This window comes from Chiloscyllium plagiosum, unplaced genomic scaffold (assembly GCF_037043375.1).
Source record: "Chiloscyllium plagiosum isolate Xiang-an unplaced genomic scaffold, Cpla_swu_hap1 HiC_scaffold_1, whole genome shotgun sequence".
In the NCBI taxonomy this organism is placed as follows: Eukaryota; Metazoa; Chordata; class Chondrichthyes; order Orectolobiformes; family Hemiscylliidae; genus Chiloscyllium; species Chiloscyllium plagiosum.
In genome coordinates this window covers 160691071-160709450 of record NW_028270139.1, presented here as the reverse complement: position 1 = coordinate 160709450, position 18380 = coordinate 160691071, and the positions used below count along the sequence as shown (strand labels likewise).

Sequence of the window (18380 nt, the reverse complement as noted above, 5' to 3'; positions counted from 1 at the left end):
TCTGAAACATTCCTGTGAAGATTTTTGGAAGTTTTTATTTGCTATGTTAAATATCCATTTAAAGATCCATGCATTGTGAAATCAATAAGCAGTGATTCAGTTATACCAACATTGGATTTTAAAAATCAGTAGATCATGGAGGGAGTGAAACCCGAGGAGACAATCATGCTTGTGTGGTCTTGAATAAGAAAGTGAAAGGAGATTTTAGCGCAATGTGATTTTTATTTTATAATGAGTGAGAGAGCAGGATCTGCATGGGAAGTAGTCTATTTAGAGCTTAAACAGAGAGACCAAGAGAGACAGAAGGAAAGAATAAAATAGTATCTGCAAAGACAGTTCAGGATGGGCTGCTGGTCTTATGAACGCCTCACAAATCCAACAAGAGCATTAAAGCAAAGTACTACATATGCTAGAATTCTGAAACAAAAACAAAACGTTTTTGGAAATAGTTCTTATAAGAATCATATTTGACTTGAAGGATTAACCCCATTTTAATTTTTACAGAGGCCACCAGGTCTGCAGTTTAAACAAAAGACAAAAAGTAAAAGTACGTAATCTAATTGGTGTGTGCTTTAAATGGCATCATGATGAAGCAAACTAGGATATGTATGTCAACATCACAGTGATGCAGCCTGAGAAGAGTGTCTTCACAGTCAGCATCACCTTGAACCAGTCTTGGATGGCTGTCATTGCAGTTGGGGACATGGTGAAGCAGGTTGGCAAGAGTGACCTTCCAGTCCACCTCATGGTGAAGCACTTTGGGAAAGGTGTCCTGTTTGTTGAGAGGGAACAAATAGTGCCGTCACAGGAAGAACTGGAGTAGTCTTAGCCTATAACTTTTCTCATGTATAGTTTGTAAGGGCCTTATTCTGTAGTAAGAAGGATCAGTTAAGAAGAGCATGAGAGAAACTGATATTTTTTGACATATGCATCCTCCAAAAGGTTTGATTTAAAAGGGTAAGTCATGGCAGGAAAGCTCAAAGCTGTGGTGTACTCTTTCCTCTCTATGTGGGGAACTGGGCACATTTCTGGCAAAGCAGTCTTGAAGGGCTGAATTGCCTACTCCAAATTCCTGGGACCATCATGTGTGCAGAATGTATCTCCAGCTGCAGTGGCGTTGGATACGCTGTTGGAGAATCATGGATAGCACATATGGAGAGGCGATCACACCGAAGGCTAAGACTCCACAAGCGGAAAAGGAATAGATGACCAGAGATAGACGACTAGACAGGAGAAAGTAAGGACTGCAGATGCTGGAAATCAGAGTCGAAAAGTATGGCACTGGAAAAGCACAGCAGAACAGGTAGCATCTGAGGAGCAGGAAAATTGACATTTCGGGCATAAGCCCTTCATCAGGAATCAAGATTGAAAGAGGACTTGGCAGACAGGAATTCCCTGTTGCCATTCCCTTGAAAATCAAATATACCACTTTGGATACTGGGCTCATCCGGGCTTTGAAACCGGGACCTCTTGCTTGTCTACCATACACAAGCCCCAAAGCTAGACTAACAAGTGGTTGCCCATTAAAAACAAAAAAAAAGGGAGAAGGTAGGACAACTTAAGGATAAAGGAGGGAACTTGTGCTTGGAGGCAGAGGGTGTGGGTGAGATCCTAGGTGAGTACTTTGCGTCAGAATTCACCCAGGAGAAGGGTATGGAGAGTAATGAGATTTGAGTGGAGCATGCAAATATGCTAGGGCATTTTGAGATCAAGGAAGAAGTGATGTTGGGTGTCTAGAAGAACATTAAGGTGGATAAGCTCCCAGGGCCCAATAGTATTTACCCCAGATTATTGAGAGAAGCAACAGAGGAGATTGCTGGGGCATTGACCAAGATCTTTGACTCCTTGCCAGCCATTGGAGAGGTCCCGGAGGACTGGCGATTAGCTAATGTTCCTCTGCTCAAGAAGAGGAATAGGAATAATCCAGGAAACTTTAGATCAATGAGTCACACATCGGTGGTTGGGAAACTATTGGAGAGAATTCTTTAGGATTTATGCACATATAGAAAAGCATGGCCTAATTCGGGACATGTAGAGGTGCTGGTGTTGGACTGGGGTGAACAGAGTTAAAAATCAGACAACACCATTCTAAAAGATCAAAGACTTAACAGCAATCAAGGTTTGTTCAGTATATCATTTCAATTGCGTGACACTGCGATTGAATTGTTTGAGGAGGTGATTGATGAGAGTAGACCAATGGATTTTAGTAAAATCTTTCGACAAGGTGGCTCATTTTAGGCTCATCCAGAAGATTAAGATGCATGGCATCCAAGGTGACTTGGCCATGTGGGTTCAGAATTGGCTTGCCCGTAGAGGATAGTGGTGGGCGGGTGTTTTTCTGGTCTAAGGCCCATGACTAGTGGTGTTCCGCAGGGATCCATATTGGGTGTGTGTGTGTATATAAAAATTACTTCTCTATGTGGATTGTCACCTTGTCGTGGAGAAGCTCGTGTGGTCCTGAAGTCTCGTGAGCAATACTGTCTGGAGCTATGCTCCTGGCAGGGTCACCCATGGCGGTAAGGTCAAGGGTGAGGATCCAGACGAAGATCAATCCAACCAAGACCTCAATGGTGGAACAGCCGGGTGAAGTTACTTTGAATTCAATGGCTGTGAAGGCGGACGAAGGCTGCAACAAATCCATCAGCTCCAATCATTGGGACCTCTATGCCATTGGAATCAGTTGGTTGCTTTGTGAATTATTGTGTGCTTCTTGGAGTGCAACATCAAAACAGCCCATTAACAACTCCCTAAGCAAAATGCCAACACTTGAAGAAGTCACAGAAGCCATCAAAACCTTGAAAAACAATATGGCTGCTGGACTCGATGGAATACCAGCTGAGGTCTACAAAATTGGAGGTAACCTGCTTCATTACCAACTGCATCAACTTCTCATCAAGATCTGGATAAATTAAGATGTACCAGCAGACTTTAGAGACTCAGCAATCGGTACCATCTACAAAAGGAAAGGCGATCGATCCGAATGTGGAAACTATCATGGAATTTCCCTCTTAGCAACAGCAGGAAAGATCCTAACCTGCATCTTGGACAACCAGACTCAAGCCTTTAGCCGAGAAGATCTTTCCGGAGACACAAGCCGGTTTCAGATCATCACATGGAACAATCGACATGATCTTCACTATGCAACAATTGGAATAAAAATATTATGAACAGTTCCAACCTTTGTATATGGCATTCATCGACCTCACCAAAGCTTTTGACTCGGTATCAAGGGAACTCCTATGGGATTCTCTGTCTACCCATGGATGCCCTGAAAAGTACATTTGAATCCTGAGACTCCCCCATGATGGCATGCTTGCCAACAGTCATGGTCAGCAACAGTAACTGTGAGCCTTTTCAAGTCAGATCAGGAGTAAAACAGGGATGTGTGATTGCCCCAACTTTGTTTACCATCTTTGCTGCGACAATCATCCACATCATCAAGGAAGACCTATCTCCCAGGAATCAAAATTGTCTACAGAAGACATGGCAGACTTTTCAACCTTGCCCATCTTAAGTCCAAAAACAGGACATCTCTGAGTTTCATATCAAGTTCCAATACGCAGATGATAACACTGTTGCAGCTCTTTCAGAAAACCACCTACAATACATTCTGACTGCCTTCAACCGTGCATATGTGAAACTTGGACTTGCCATCAATTCTAAGAAGACTCAGATCATTTATCAACCATCACCAACTGAGACAAATCAGAGAATCATCAATTCAATTTGGCAAAACAACCCTGGAAAACGTGGACCACTTTCTGTATCTTGCAAGTCACCTATCCTTCAACGTCGACTTCAATGACAAGATCCAACATCGTCTTAAATGCACTTTTGGACATCTCCAAACAAGTGTCCTGCATGATTGTGACATCTGGACAGACACCAAAATGTTACTGTACATAGCAGTGATGATCCCAACTCTCTTGTCTGCATCAGAAACTTGGACAACATACCGACAACATCTGAAGACACTTGAAAAGTTCCATCAATGCTGCCTTTGAAACATCTGGAACATTATCTGGGAAGCTAGAAGAACCAATATCAGCATTCTGAATGAAGCCAAAAGCAACAGCATTGAAGCCTACGTAGTCAAGAACTAACTAAGATGGAGCGGTAATGTTGTTCGGATGAAAGAAAAATGTCTGCCAAAACAAATCTTCTACTCCCCAGCTTCAAGAAGACAAACATAAAAGAGACAGAAGGCAACAGAAGAGATTCAAAGATGCTTTTAAAAGCTAAGATGAAGAAATGTAATATCGACATCAACAATTGGGAAACCAATGCCAAGGACAGGAAACTCTGGCAAACCATCATCCGAGAAGGCACAGCAACTTTCAAAGCCAACAGATGTACAGAACTAGAAGAAAAGGGAAAAAAATGGAAAGCGAGGCAGCAACAGCCAAAGCCCAATGTGCCATTTGGAACGACTTGTCCTGAATGGGAAGAACTTTGAAAGCCAAGATTGGATTCGTAAGCCACCTGAGAGGCCCTCAATGTAAAAACAACATGTCCTTCACATCTTCTGTGAACTTTCCCCCTCTCACCTTAAATGCATGCCCCCTAGTTTTAGGCATTTCAACTCTCAGAAAAAGATTCTGACCATGAACGCTATCTACGCATCTGATCAACAGAACGAAGACCTTCATCCTCGACCCGAAGAATAGCCATGACGATAAATGACTTGGATGAAAATGTTGATGGATGGGTTAGTAAGTTTGCAGATGATACAAAGATTGATGGAGTTGTGGATAGTGTAGAAGGTTGTCAAAGGATGCAGTGGGATGTAGATCGGTTACAGATATGACAGAGAAATGGCAGATGAAGTTTAATCTGGGTAAGTGTGAGGGCTGCACTTTGGGAGATCAAGTGTTAAGTAATAGTATAGCTAATGCAGGACTCTGAACAGCATTGATATATAGAGGGACTTGGGAGTTAAATTCCACAGCTCCCTGAAAGTGGCCCTGCAAATTGATAGGGTGGTAAAGAAGGTGTATGACATGCTTACCTTTTATTGGTTGGGGAATTGAGTACAGGAATCAGGATGTCATGTTGTAGTTTTGTAAGACTTTGGTTAGGCCACACTTAGAGTATTCAATTTTGGTCGCACATTAGGAAGGATGTGGAGGCCTTGGAGAGAGTACAAAAGAGCTTTACCAGGATGCTGCCTGGATTAGAGGGTATGAGCTATAAGGAATGGCTAGAAAAACATGTTGTTTTCTCTTGAGCAGTGGAGGCTAAGGAGAGATTTGATAGAACTCTATAAAATGATCAGATGTGTTGATAGCGTTCATGGTCAGAATCTTATTGAAATGCCTAAAACTAGGGGCATGCATTTAAGGTGAGAGGGGGAAAGTTCACAGAAGATGTGGAGGACATTTTTTTTACAAAGAGGGTAGTAGGAGTCTGGAATGCGTGGTCGAGTGGTGGTGGAAGCAGCATGATCAGGGCATTTAAGAAACTTTTAGATAATCACATGAATATGCAAGGAATGGAGGGCTATGGATCAAGGGCAGGCAGAAGGGATTGGTTTAATTTAGTGTCATGTTCAGCATAACATCCTGGGCCAAATGGCCCATTCATATGCTGTCCAGTTCTGGGTTCTTTGGATACTATTGAGGGTAATAGCCTCATAGGGGATAGGAACAGCCAAATTCAAGGCACCATAGGTGCTATGAAGGGGTAGGTGTGTACTGTACCTTTACAAGAGAGTGAAAGCTGGCGCGTACCTAAAAAGGCACAGAGTATGCTGAAAAATTTTAAAATGTAACATTTGGTTGTGAAACAAATAGCGGAGCTACACAACAAATTCGAATTTGGCCAATCAGTTTAAATTAAGCCCCAAGATACCAAAATCCAATTGAATTTGAATTTTACTGTTTTGATGACATGAAACTAATGAGATGGTCTGATGTTTTGGGGGATAAAACCAGGCATTTAGAACAACTAGCCAGAATGACAAAGAACACCAACAAACCGAAGGCCTGCAGAGCCTCTCTGTGAAAGCTGCCTGTTCATATGAAATCTGTGCAGCAGAAGACTGAAGAAAAGACGACCCAGGAAAAATCTACAGAGGAAGATACAAAGGAAAGACATAGCTGACTGGTTTTGAAATTTAATTTATTTTTGTAAAACTTAATCGGGGTTTTTATCGGATCAGTATGTTGTTGTAGTGTGGGAGGTAGATAAATCAATCAGACGAAGGAGGCTTACAGTGTAGAAAATTGTTGTTTAATGTGCTTTTCTTCCTTGAGTTAAAGAATAACTTCTTAATTTTTTCATTAAAATAGTGGAATTTGGTAGTTCTTTGTCACTCATACTTTAACACATTATGAGGCGAAATGAGTTTTTCTGTGTGTCTGGTTTAAATTAGCAGAAAGGTTTACTCCACGTTGTAACAAGAGAAAGGAACGAAAGTGTGAAAGTGCAATAGTCCCAGGTGATTCAATTGTAAAGGGAACTGATAGATGTTTCTGTGGCAGCAAACAAGACTCAAGATGGTATGTTGCCTCCCTGTTGCTAGGATCAAAGATGTCTCTGAGCAGCTGCCGGACATTCTGAAGGCGGCGGGGGGGGGGGGGGGGGGGGGGGTTTGAGCAGCCAGTGGTTCTGGAATGCATTGGTCCCAATGTCATAGGTTTACAAAAAGGGGTGTTAAAGCAGAATGCGGAGCTTTAGGAAGCAAGCTGAAAGAATCCCAAGATTACTATCAGTGCGACATTTTAGACAGGCAAAGGAGAAAATATGGTAGAGTTGCATTATTGGTTAAAGAGAATATAAACGCAATATTGAGGAAAGACATTAGCTCAGACATTAGCTGTGTAGGTAGAATCTGCTGCTTCACAGAGGGATGCCTACACATTTGAACATGCTGTCTGTTCCTTCAGCTGATCAGACATTGGCATTACTTGGAAGAAGGGCAGTGGGTAGTTATCCTCTGTATTCACAAAGGAGGGTATAAGTAATATACCAGAAATGATAGAGTTTAGTGAGAGGCAATAACTGAAACAAATCTCTAATGGTAGAAAAATGGTGTTGGGGGAATTAATGGGATTGAAGGCCGATAAATGCCCAGCACCTGAAATTCTACATTCCAAAGGACTTAAGGAAGTGGCCCTAGAAATAATGGATAGTCACCTTCCAAAATCCTTTAAAATCTGGAACAGTTCCTACAGACTAGAGGGTAGTTAATGTAACTTCACTACTTAAAAAGGGAGGTAGAAAGAAAAGAGAGAATTATCAACCAGTGAGTTTGATGTCCATTGTGGGAAAGATGCTGGAATCAATATTAAGGATTTTTTTCGCAAAGCACTTGGAAAACAGTGGTAGAATGAGGCATGGATTTACAAAAAAGAAATAATGCTTGACATATCTCCTGGAATTCTTTGAGCATGTAAGTCATGGAGTTGATCAGGTAGAGGCAGTGGATATGGTTGATTTGGACTTTCAGAAGGCTTTAGACAAAAATTAAAATTAAAGTAAAATTGGAAAATTACTGACAGTTTTTAATAGCCAACTTCTGCAATCTGCTTAAATGTAATGCTCTTCCCTACTGATGAAGCAGCTACAGAACCTTTTGATCAAGAACCAGGTTAACTTCCAGACCTGGCCTCATGACTAAACAAATGCTTGTTTGCCTTTTCTAAGCTGTTACCCACCGCTCCAAACCAAAATTAATAAAAGAGTACGGCAAAAAATAATGAAAGATCAATGATCAACTTGGATGGAATTAAGCATAACGAAGGTCAGAAAACATTGGTGGGAGTAGTTTATAATATTTCCTCCCTGTTCCCCCTACATTTGTACCAGGAACAATTGTAGTTCATAAACCACAATGCAGTATTTATGGGGGATCTTTGATCTTCACATCGAAAATGTGGGACAAATTAATTTTCAAAGAGTCCACATTTGTAGAATGCTTTTGTGACTGTGACCTCGAACAATATGTTGTGAAAGCAACTTGGGAAAAAGCTATTTTAGATCTATTATTATGTAATGCAGTTGTGTTAATTAATGATCTCATGGCAAAAAATAATCAGCATTTTTGATCCTTGCCAAGAGTCTTAAATTTAAACAAAGTCTAAATAAAAACATTAGTGTCAGGGGAGCCAACTTAGGTTAAAAGGATAAATAGACTGAAAGATATGGTGGTAAATAAACAGATACATTTTTCAAGGAACTATTCAAAAGCTTCAACAAACATGCATTCCATTAAAAAGTCAAAGCTTAATGAGAAGCATCAGCCTGTGATTAACCAGGGAAGTTGAGGCTTGCATGAGGTTGAAAGCAGTAGTTTTTTTTAACATGAAGGATAGTAGTATTTCTCATGGTTGAGAGAGTTTTGAAACAAATAAAACATGAGCCAAAATTGATTCGAAAAAATCTTGAAGATGGGATATTAGAGTAAAACAGTCAGAGATATAAGCAAATAGTAATACCTTCTAAAAAGTACATAAAGAGTAGATTAGGTAAAGTTAGGGACAGAAAAAAAAGAAATTATCATGGTGGATGAGAAAATTACACTGACTAAACGAATATTTTGTTGGTGTCTTCGCAGTGGGAGTAAAAAGAGTTACAGTAGAATTGGAGAGTAACTACAAGCGAATGAAATAATAGTTTGTGTTATTTGTTCAAGTAATTGAATTGAATTGAATTGAATTTATTGTCACGTGTACTGGGGCACAGTGAAAAGCTTTGTCTTGTGGGCAATACAGGCAGATCACAGAGTTAAGTAGCATAGATAGTAAATAATAGGTAAACAGCGGCAAAAACAAAACTCAGGTACAGGCGAATGCTCAGAGTTTATGAGTCCACTCAGTATTCTAACGACAGTAGGGTAGAAACTGTTGCGAAACCAACTGGTGCGTGTGTTCAGGCTTCTGTACTTCTGTAGAGGTTGTAGAAAAACATTGCCAGGGTGGGATAGATCCTCAAGAATGCTGGCTGCCTTTCCTTGACAGTGGGCCTGGTAGATGGATTCTATAGATGGGAGGTCGGCCGTTGTGATTGGCCGGGCCGAGTTCACCACTCTGTGTAACCATCTCCGATCTTGAATGGTACAGTTGATACATCCAGACAGAGTGCTCGATGGCGCACCTATAAAAATTGGCAAGGGTATTTGCCGTCGTGCCAAATTTCCTCAGATGCCTGAGGAAGAAGAGACATTGTTGGGCCTTTGTAATCAGTGCGTCCACATGAAGAATCCAAGAAAGCTTGTTGTGGATGACCACTCCCAGGAGCTTGACACTCTCCACTCCTTCCACCTCTGTGCTGTTAATGTGTAGGGGGACATGAGTAAAATCCGGCCGAAACTCAATAATGTGTTCCTTGGTTTTGCCGGCATTGAGAGCTAGGTTGTTCTCAGTGCACCATTTTTCCAGGTCTTCTACCTCCCGTCTGTAGTCTGTTTCATCGCCGTCTGAGATTCGACCAACTATGGTGGCATCATCAGCAAACTTGCAAATGGCATTAGTCTGGTATTTGGTGACACAGTCACGGGTATATAGTAGGGGGCTGAGTACGCGCCCCTGGGGGTCTCCAGTATTGAGTGTTAGTGAGGATAAAATATTGTTCCCAATCTTCACTGATTGTGGCCTGTGGGTCAGGAAACTGAGGATCCAGTTACAGAGACTGATGTGGGCTTCCATGCCATAAGAGCAAGTATTTCCTTCCCTATTTACCCTTCATAAAATTGTGATGAACAATGTTCTTAAACTGCTGCAGTCTAAATGGCATAGGTACACTCACAGCACTGTTAGAGAAGGAGTTCCAGAATTTAGCAGTTAAAGAACTGCAGTATATTTCTTAGTCAGGACTGTATATTTCCTGTTTCTTAACACAGGAGAGTATCAGGATTTGGAGGATGACTTGCAGGTTGTGGAATTCTCAATCAAGTATCACCCTTGTCCTTCTTGGCATCAGAAGTTGCAACCTTGGAAAAATCTGATGTAAGTGCCTCCAAGAATTCAAAGTAGATTATGTGAATGGTACACACTGCTGTCATTATGTGCCAATAGTGAAAGGAGTCAGTGGTGGTTGCAGTGCTTGTCAAATGGTCTGCTTTGTGGAGATAAAAGAATGTTGATGCAGTTACACTCATCTAAGTAAATTCAGAGCATCCTATTGAACTGATTTGTAGACAAGATATAGGAGGTCAGAAAGTTAACTCTTGTAGCTACAGTAGTCATGTGACTGTCCTAAGTTAAATTTCCAGTCATTGGCAGTCCTCACAATGTGAACATTGGTGACAGCATTGCTATTGAATGTCCTGTGAAGAGGTCTGATTGAATTCTGTCTTGTTGAAAATGATCATTGGCTGGCAGTTATGTGGTGCAGTTGTTACTTCCCATGTGTCAACACAAGGCTGAATGCTGCTCAAGGCTTGTCACAGGTATTGATTGCAGGGATGTTGGTACTGTTCTCCTGAACATGCAGTGGAATTTTGGGATAGGTGACGACAGTGGCCATTAGTCTTCTCCAGTGCCTCTGGGAAAGTATATGTCAGAGGCAACAGATATACATTGTACAAAAATAGATCTTTGTACGGGATAAATGTGCAAAAGCTGTTGACCAACTAGACAGAATCTAACCAGACGTCTTGACATTCAACAACAGTTATAGTTTAACGTTGGCCAGTGAATGTTAGAGAAACTCAGTAAATCTGTGGGGAGAGAGAAAGAGAGAAATAACTAGTTTGAAAAAGGTATAAGAGAGTACAATAGTCTTGATATTTAAAAGGAAGAGCTGATTGCTGGTACATGTGGAGAGCCAGCTAATATTCACAACCAGGTCTTATCAATATAAACGGCAATGGAGCTCTGCCTGGATCAGACACTTTCTGGGGACCGCAGGATTAGTTCCCAGAAGTTACGTCATTTGTAAGAAGGAGACGTGACCGAGATTGTGGGGGACTAGAGAATATGTGAAAGGAAGACTTAAGACTTTCTTGTGAGACGATAAGACTGTTCTAAGACTACAACGAGATAATATTATTAATACTATCAACTTTGGGGAGATGAAACGCAGACAGGTGCCTCACATGAGGCTACTGAGTAAGATAAGGGCCCATAGTATCAGAGGCAAGATGCTGGCATGGATGGAAGCTTGGCTGTCTGGCAGGAAGCAGAGTGGGGATAAAAGGGTCCCTCTCAGGATGGCAGCTGGGTAACAAGTGGTGTTCCGCAAGGCTCAGTGTTGGGACCACAACTTTTCACTTTATATATTAATAATGATCTGGATGAAGGAACTGAGGGCATTCGGGCTACGTTTGCAGATGAGACAAAGACAGGTAGAGGGACAGGTAGCATTGAGGAGGCAGGGAGGCTGCAGAAGGATTTGGACAGGTTAGGAGAGTGGGCAAAGAAGTGGCAGATAGATGTACAACGTGGGAAAGTGTGAGGTCATGCACTTTGGAAGAATAGAGGCTTGGGCTATTTTCTAATTGGGGAGAAAATTCAAAAGTCTGTAAGTGCAAAGTGACTTGAAAGTTCTAGTCCAGGATTCTCTCAAGGTAAACTTTCAGTTTGAGTCACTTGTTAGGAAGGCACATGCAACGATGGTATTTATTTTGAGAGACCTTGAATATAAAAGCAGGGATGTACTTCTGAGGCTGTATGAGGCTATTGGTCAGACCACATTTGGACTATTATGTACACTTTAGGGCCCCATATCTTAGGAAGGATGTATTGGCCCTGGAGCGTGTTCAGAGGAGGCTCACGAAAATGGTCCCAGGAATAAAAAGCTTAACATATGAGGAACGTTTGAGGACTTTGGGTTCATACTTGATGGAGTTTGGAAGGATGAGGGGGGATCAAATTGAAACAAGGTACCTTGCAAGAAATGTAACAAACATGACATTGGACAAATAGGCAGAAAACTAGCCACCAGGATATGGGAACAGCAACTGGCCACAAAAAAACATGATCCACTCTCATTAGTATCCTCACATACAGATGAGGAAGGACACCACTTCAACTGGGACAACACATCCATCCTAGGACAAGCCAAACAGAGACACGCACGAGAATTCCTAGAAGCATGGCATTCCAACAGGAACTCTATCAATAAACACATTGATTTCGATCCCATTTGCCACCCCCTGAGAAAAAGAACAGGAAATGATGCCACCACAGGAAATGACATCACTAACCCAAGGAGACCTAAACACATAAATAGAAAGCAGGGCAAACCCCGGTGTTTCATCTGGAGGCTCACTGATGATGTTACCTAATATGGTGATGAAAACGTCTGAAAACAAACCTTCCAGCTCAGTGAGCGAACCTGCATCCAGAATCAACTAAGTTTCTCCAGCAATTTCTGTTTCAGATTTCCTGCATCCGCTGTTGTTTTGTTTTGTCAAAAAAAAATTGGTCATGATTGTTGTCACTTGGAGCAATGCAATTTAGTTCCCATGTTTGTTGCATTACAACAACGATTGCATTTCAATAAGTTCTTTTTTAGTTCATGGTCACAAAAGGCAATTTAAGAGACAAGTCTTTCTTTCCATTAATATTCAAGCCATTTTATAATCCACTGTAATCAAGGGAGGGATGGAGGAATGCATTCTGTCAATATTGATTCTCCCCACTTACTTTCTGACGTGTGCTGGTAGTTATAAAAGTAAGGGGTGGGGTTGCAGATGGAGTGTGGCATAACAGAAATAAATTGGGGTATTGTGTATTTCACAAAATAGTGACTTGTGGGCTTACTGACTGGAGTTTAGAAGTGTGTAAGTTTTAGGAAGGAAGTAGTTCACAGCTTTATTTATGCTAATCATGTTAACATACTTGTTCTGAGAAAATCGCAGTGACAAAGGTCAGGACGGTTTCTTAGAGCTAAGGTTGGTTTGCAATATTGAGGAATGTTAAGTCACTTCTGAGAATATTCACACTAGAGTCTGTGGAAAGAAATATAATTGTTGGGTCAAAAAGCCAGAGCTGTTGGTCACCTTTCTATACAAAGGATGTTGTAAGTAGGCTGAGTTTTTTTCCTGGAACATCAGAGCCTGAGCGAAGTCTATAAAATCACGAGGGTGTTGAATAGAGTGAATAGCGAAGATCTTTTACCTAAGTTAGGGAAGTCCAAAACTAGAGGGCATAGGTTTAAGGTGAGAAGGGATGGATGTGAAAGTGACCTGAGGAGTAACTTCCTTTCACTCAGAGGTTGGTGCATGTATGGAACGAGTTGCCAGAGGAGGTGTAGGTGGGTACCATTCCAACATTTAAAAGGGATCTGGATGAGTATACGAATAGGAAGGGTTTAATGATTCCTTCACTTTCCAGTTTCCTGATTTCTGCTTCTAGTTTTGCATATGAAGCAAATGGCACTGGGCGGGCCTTGCAGAATCATGGAATTGCTTCCTGGTCAACACGCAAGGTTGCGGTAACCAAAAAAAGCTGCAGGTCCACAAGATGTCAGAATTACTCATTGACTTTCATATGCCCCAATGTCATTTGCCCGGGAAAAATAACACATTGTTTCCACACACTGGGCCTAGTCTTCGGCAGCAGTATAGAACAAGTCAAGCTTCCCAAATAAAGGCATGATGCCAGAAATGCTTACCCAGCTCAAAGACAATTGTTGCGAGCAAATTTCTCCAGGACTGAATATATTTCTGTCATTGCCACTAAAATAACTCAGTAGGTGCCAGTATCCCATTACCAAGTGACTCTTGATTTGTAGGTTCATAGTACTTGACACTGGTCCGGCTTCGTCAGGGTCAGCTCTGAGTGAGCAGACCCTCTGACACTCCTGCTTATATTTGTCAGCCAAGGCTCCCTGATTGGACCAGTTAACAGCATCATTCAAGGAACTCATATTCTATGAGGCTCATTTGGCTGACTTCGTTGCAATCACTATGTTCCTTCTTTGGCAATTTTGTCACAAGTCTCCTAAATGTTCATAAGAGAAAATTGCAGGGCTGACTGGGCTACTTTCGCTTTGTTTCCATCTCAATCTACTTCACTCCAACTCACTCAGCAAATTTCAGAGTCATTATGGAAAGAGATAAGGTTAGTGCAGAAATGAAGTGTCTAAATTGGGGGAAAGGTCAATTTCAAGTTCATTAGACAGGATTTGGCAAACATAGACCACAGCTAGAGATGTCACTTGCGGTAGTAAGTTTCTAGAGTGCGTTTAGATTAGATTAGATTCCCTGCAGTATGTAAACAGGCCCTTCGGTCCAACATGTCCACACCCACCCTCTGAAGAGTGATCCACCTAAACCCATTCCCCTGCCCTATTTTTTCTTCTGACTAATGCACCTAACACGATGGACAGTTTAGCGTGACCAATCCAACTAACCTGCACATCTTTGGATTGTGGGAAGAAACCGGACCACCTGGATGAAACCCACGCAGACACGGGGAGAATGTGCAAACTCCACACAGGCAGTCGCCTGAGGTGGGAGTTGAACCCGGGTCCCTGGTGCTGTGAGGCAACAGTGCTAACCACTGAGTCACCATGCCACCCGATTAATAGATTAATATGGAGGAGTTATTAGATGTTTTAGCGAGCATAAAAATGCACAAATCCCAGAGCCTAATGAGATGTATCCCAAGCTGCTATGGGAGGCACAGGAGGAGATTGCTGCGGCTTTGGTGGAGATAATACCTCACTGACCGTAGGTGAAGTGTCAGATGAGTGGAGAATAGCTAATGTGGCTCCTTTGTTCAGGAAAGGCAGCGGGGATAGGCCAAGTAATTACAGACCAGTTAGTGTGACATCAACGGTAGGGATATTAGATTAGATTAGATTAGATTACATTACAGTGTGGAAACAGGCCCTTCGGCCCAACAAGTCCACACCGACCCGCCGAAGCGAACCCACCCATACCCCTACCCCTACATTTACCCCTTACCTAACACTACGGGCAATTTAGCATGGCCAATTCACCTGGCCCTGCACATCTTTGGACTGTGGGAGGAAACCGGAGCACCCGGAGGAAACCCACGCAGACACGGGGAGAACGTGCAAACTCCACACAGTCAGTCGCCTGAGGCGGGAATTGAACCCGGGTCTCTGGCGCTGCGAGGCAACAGTGCTAACCACTGTGCCACCGTGCCGCCCACGGAAAGATTTCTGACAGACATGATTAATCAATATTTGGAAAGGCAGGGATTGATCAGGAATGGTCAGCATGGATTTGAGAGGGAGATTCTGTCTGACTAATTTTATTTTGCAAAGATGACTAAATATATGGATGAGGGTAGTGCAGCTGTTGTGGGTTACCTGGACCTCAAGACTGCCTTTGACAAGGTCCCACGTGGAAAGGTAAGAGCCCATGTGTCCAATGCAAGTTGGCAAAGTGGATCTGACATTGGCTTGCCAACAAGAGGCAAAGGGAGGTTTGGGTTTTGTGATTGGAAGCCTGTGACCAGTGATGTACCACAGGGATTGATGCTGAGTTTCTTGCTGTTTGTTATTTACATTAACGATTTGGATGTGAATGTAGGAAGTATAGTTAGTATGTTTGCAGATGACATGATAATTGGTGGCGAAAGTGAGGACTGCGTTTGCTGGAGATTAGAGTCAAGATTAGAGTGGTGCTGGAAAAGCACAGCAGGTCAGGCAGCTTCTGAGGAGCAGGAAAATCGATGTTTCAGGCAAAAGCCCTTCATCACGTGTTGTTGATAGTAAGGAAGATGGTCTCAGGCTACAGTCTGATATTGATCAGCTGGTAAATTGGACTGAGAAATGCCAGATGGAATTTAATCCTGATATGTGTGAAGTGATGCATTTTGGGAAGTCAAATCAGGGACAGATCTATGCAATATATGATCCTTTGGGAGTACTGAGGAACAAAGGGATCTAAATTACAAGTCTATAGATTCCTGAAGATAGAGTGGTGAAAAAGACACATAGGATGCTTGCTTTCATAGTTGGGGTGTAAAATACAGAGCAGGAAAATTTTGCTGAAACTTTGTAGAGCATTAGTTAGGCCACAGATGGAATAATGTGTCCGTTTTGGTTGCCACACTACCAGAAGGACATAATTGCACTGGAGAGGGTGCAGAGGAAATCACCAGAATGGTACATGGCATGGAAAGTCTCGGTTATGTGGAAATACTGGGTAACCTGGGTTTGTTTTCCGTGGAACAGAGGAGGTTGGGCTGGGATTTTCCCCATAACGGATGTATCTAAAACCAGAGAACATAAGCTTAAGATAAGGAGTAAGTGGTTTAGAGGGGATCGGAGGAAAAATGTTTTTACCCAGATGGTGATAGAAATATGGAACGGGCTGCCTGAGAGAGGGTATTGGAGGCAGACACCCTTGCAACATTTAAGAAACTCTCGATGAGTCCTTAAAATACCAAGGCATAGTAGGCTCTAGAGCAAGTGCAAGCAAATGGGATGAGTGTAGTTTTGGATTTCCTGGTCAGCATAGATACGGTGGGCCGAAGGACCTATTCTTTATGACTTTATAACTAAGATAGTAGAAAAAAATCAGTTGCACTGTACTGGTAATGCTGGTTACAGAGCACTATAGCATTGAGAAAGTACATTAAAACAAGCACCATAATCAAAGACCTCCACAAGACGGTGCACAACTTCAGGTAAACAGCCTCAGCAGTTGAAAGTACCTCAGAGCTGTTTAGAAAACTTTAGCACACACAAACAGCATATTGCAGTCTAGATTAGAGTGGTGCTTTTCCAGCACCACTCTAATCTAGACTCTGGTTTCCAGCATCTGCAGTCATTGTTTTTACCGAGCATAATGCAGTGACAGTACTTGCATAAATAGAATGAGTCATACATCACTGTTACTGACTTGAACAAGCCATGTCATCTTGCACTGCAACATGCTCAGCAGCATTTGTGCAAAGCCTCAGCCTTTTGTAGGAAAGCTTGTTGTTGTTAGTGCTGCCTTGTTCTAATTTATGCAGCTGACCCAGAAATTCAAAACACTTTAGTCCCTAGTTATTCTGGACTGACAAAGGTTTTCTGGCATAGAGGGACTGAGGACACAATGTGATAGACTGTCACACTCCGGATTTCCCACCATCAGTGACAATACATCCTTTCATTTATGGGTGGGCATATTGTTAAGATATGCAAATATGCTCGGTATCCACTGTTGCTGCAGACACATGAGGAACCATTTAAAGCTTAAAGGTGCCAGAAAGTTTTTTGTGCCTTTCTGAAAATGTGAATATATTGAAAACCTCCGTACGGAGTCAACATCACGCACTGCATCAGGCTTCTGAGGCAAGTCATGGAGAGTCTCCATATCTTAAATACTTCCGGCAGAGATGGAAGATCCTCTCTTAAACAGTTTGTGTTCTCTGAAAGCAGGTTATGGATCAAACAAAAGTGGGAGGTTGGAGGGCAAAAAGGTAAATGTTCATTTTTTTAATATAGATATTTTTATTGAAAGTTTAACATATTTTTACAAGTTTACAAATAAAAAAACCCCAAGTATAAACATTGATATACAATTAAATCTTAAATAGATAATAACCAAAATTTAACAAGAAAATTCCGAGAAAAAAAAAACTCAACTAACTACTAATCTAACCTACAACTAACCTGAGTGTATAATTAAGTCTCTTACATTATTCAAATAAGAGAAAAAAACCCGACGGATAACACAGAAATTGGGTAGTGAGATACATGCTCGGAATGTGTTAACATCAAATGTAACAAAACCTTCGTGCGGGATTCCTCTGCCAAGGGGCCCCGGACCAGCCAGGTTCACCATCTCAATTAAATAAAAGCCCTTCTTAGGATGGCCGAAATATCTGTATTTATGTAATTCAAGAAGGGCTGCCATATTTTATGGAATAATGCGGTCTTTTGGTGCACCATATTTGTAAGGAAGTCAAGGAGAATACATTCCATGATTAATCTGTGCCAATTTGAAGGTTCAGGGGGGCCCTCAGCCACCCAGTTCACCAAAATATTTTTCCTTGCACAGAAAGAGAGAATAGAAAATCTATTCCCGTGCATATCCAGGGAGGGTAAGTTCGAAAAGCCCAAAAGGAGAGATACAGGGTCCACTCTAATTTCCATTCCTAAGATTTCTGTCAGAGCACTTGCTACTTTAGTCCAATATCTACGGATCTTATGACAGGTCCATAAGCAATGTACAAGAATGCCCACCTCTATTTTACATTTGGGACACATTGGAGATGCTCCTGCCTTAAATTTTGCCAATTGGTCCGGTGCTATATGGGCCCTATGAAGTATCTTCAGCTGGATAGCCTGAGTTCTGTTGCAGATGGTGATTCTTCTGGCGTTTTCACAAATGTCATTCCATGTTTCTATAGAGATTTCTAGTCCCAAATCCTGACCCCATATTTTAAGCAGATTGTCCATATCTCCCGATACTTCATCATGTAGTAAATGATAAATAGTGCTGATGGAAGATACCCCCATTGGCC

At 41.9% G+C, this 18380-nt stretch overlaps 1 protein-coding gene across 1 annotated transcript in view; it reads left to right on the top strand.

The window, feature by feature from the left end:
* The window catches only part of LOC122550633 (semaphorin-4F), a 243093-nt gene that overhangs the window by 135498 nt on the left and 89215 nt on the right, over window positions 1–18380 (top strand). The gene's annotated exons all lie outside the window — the stretch shown is intronic.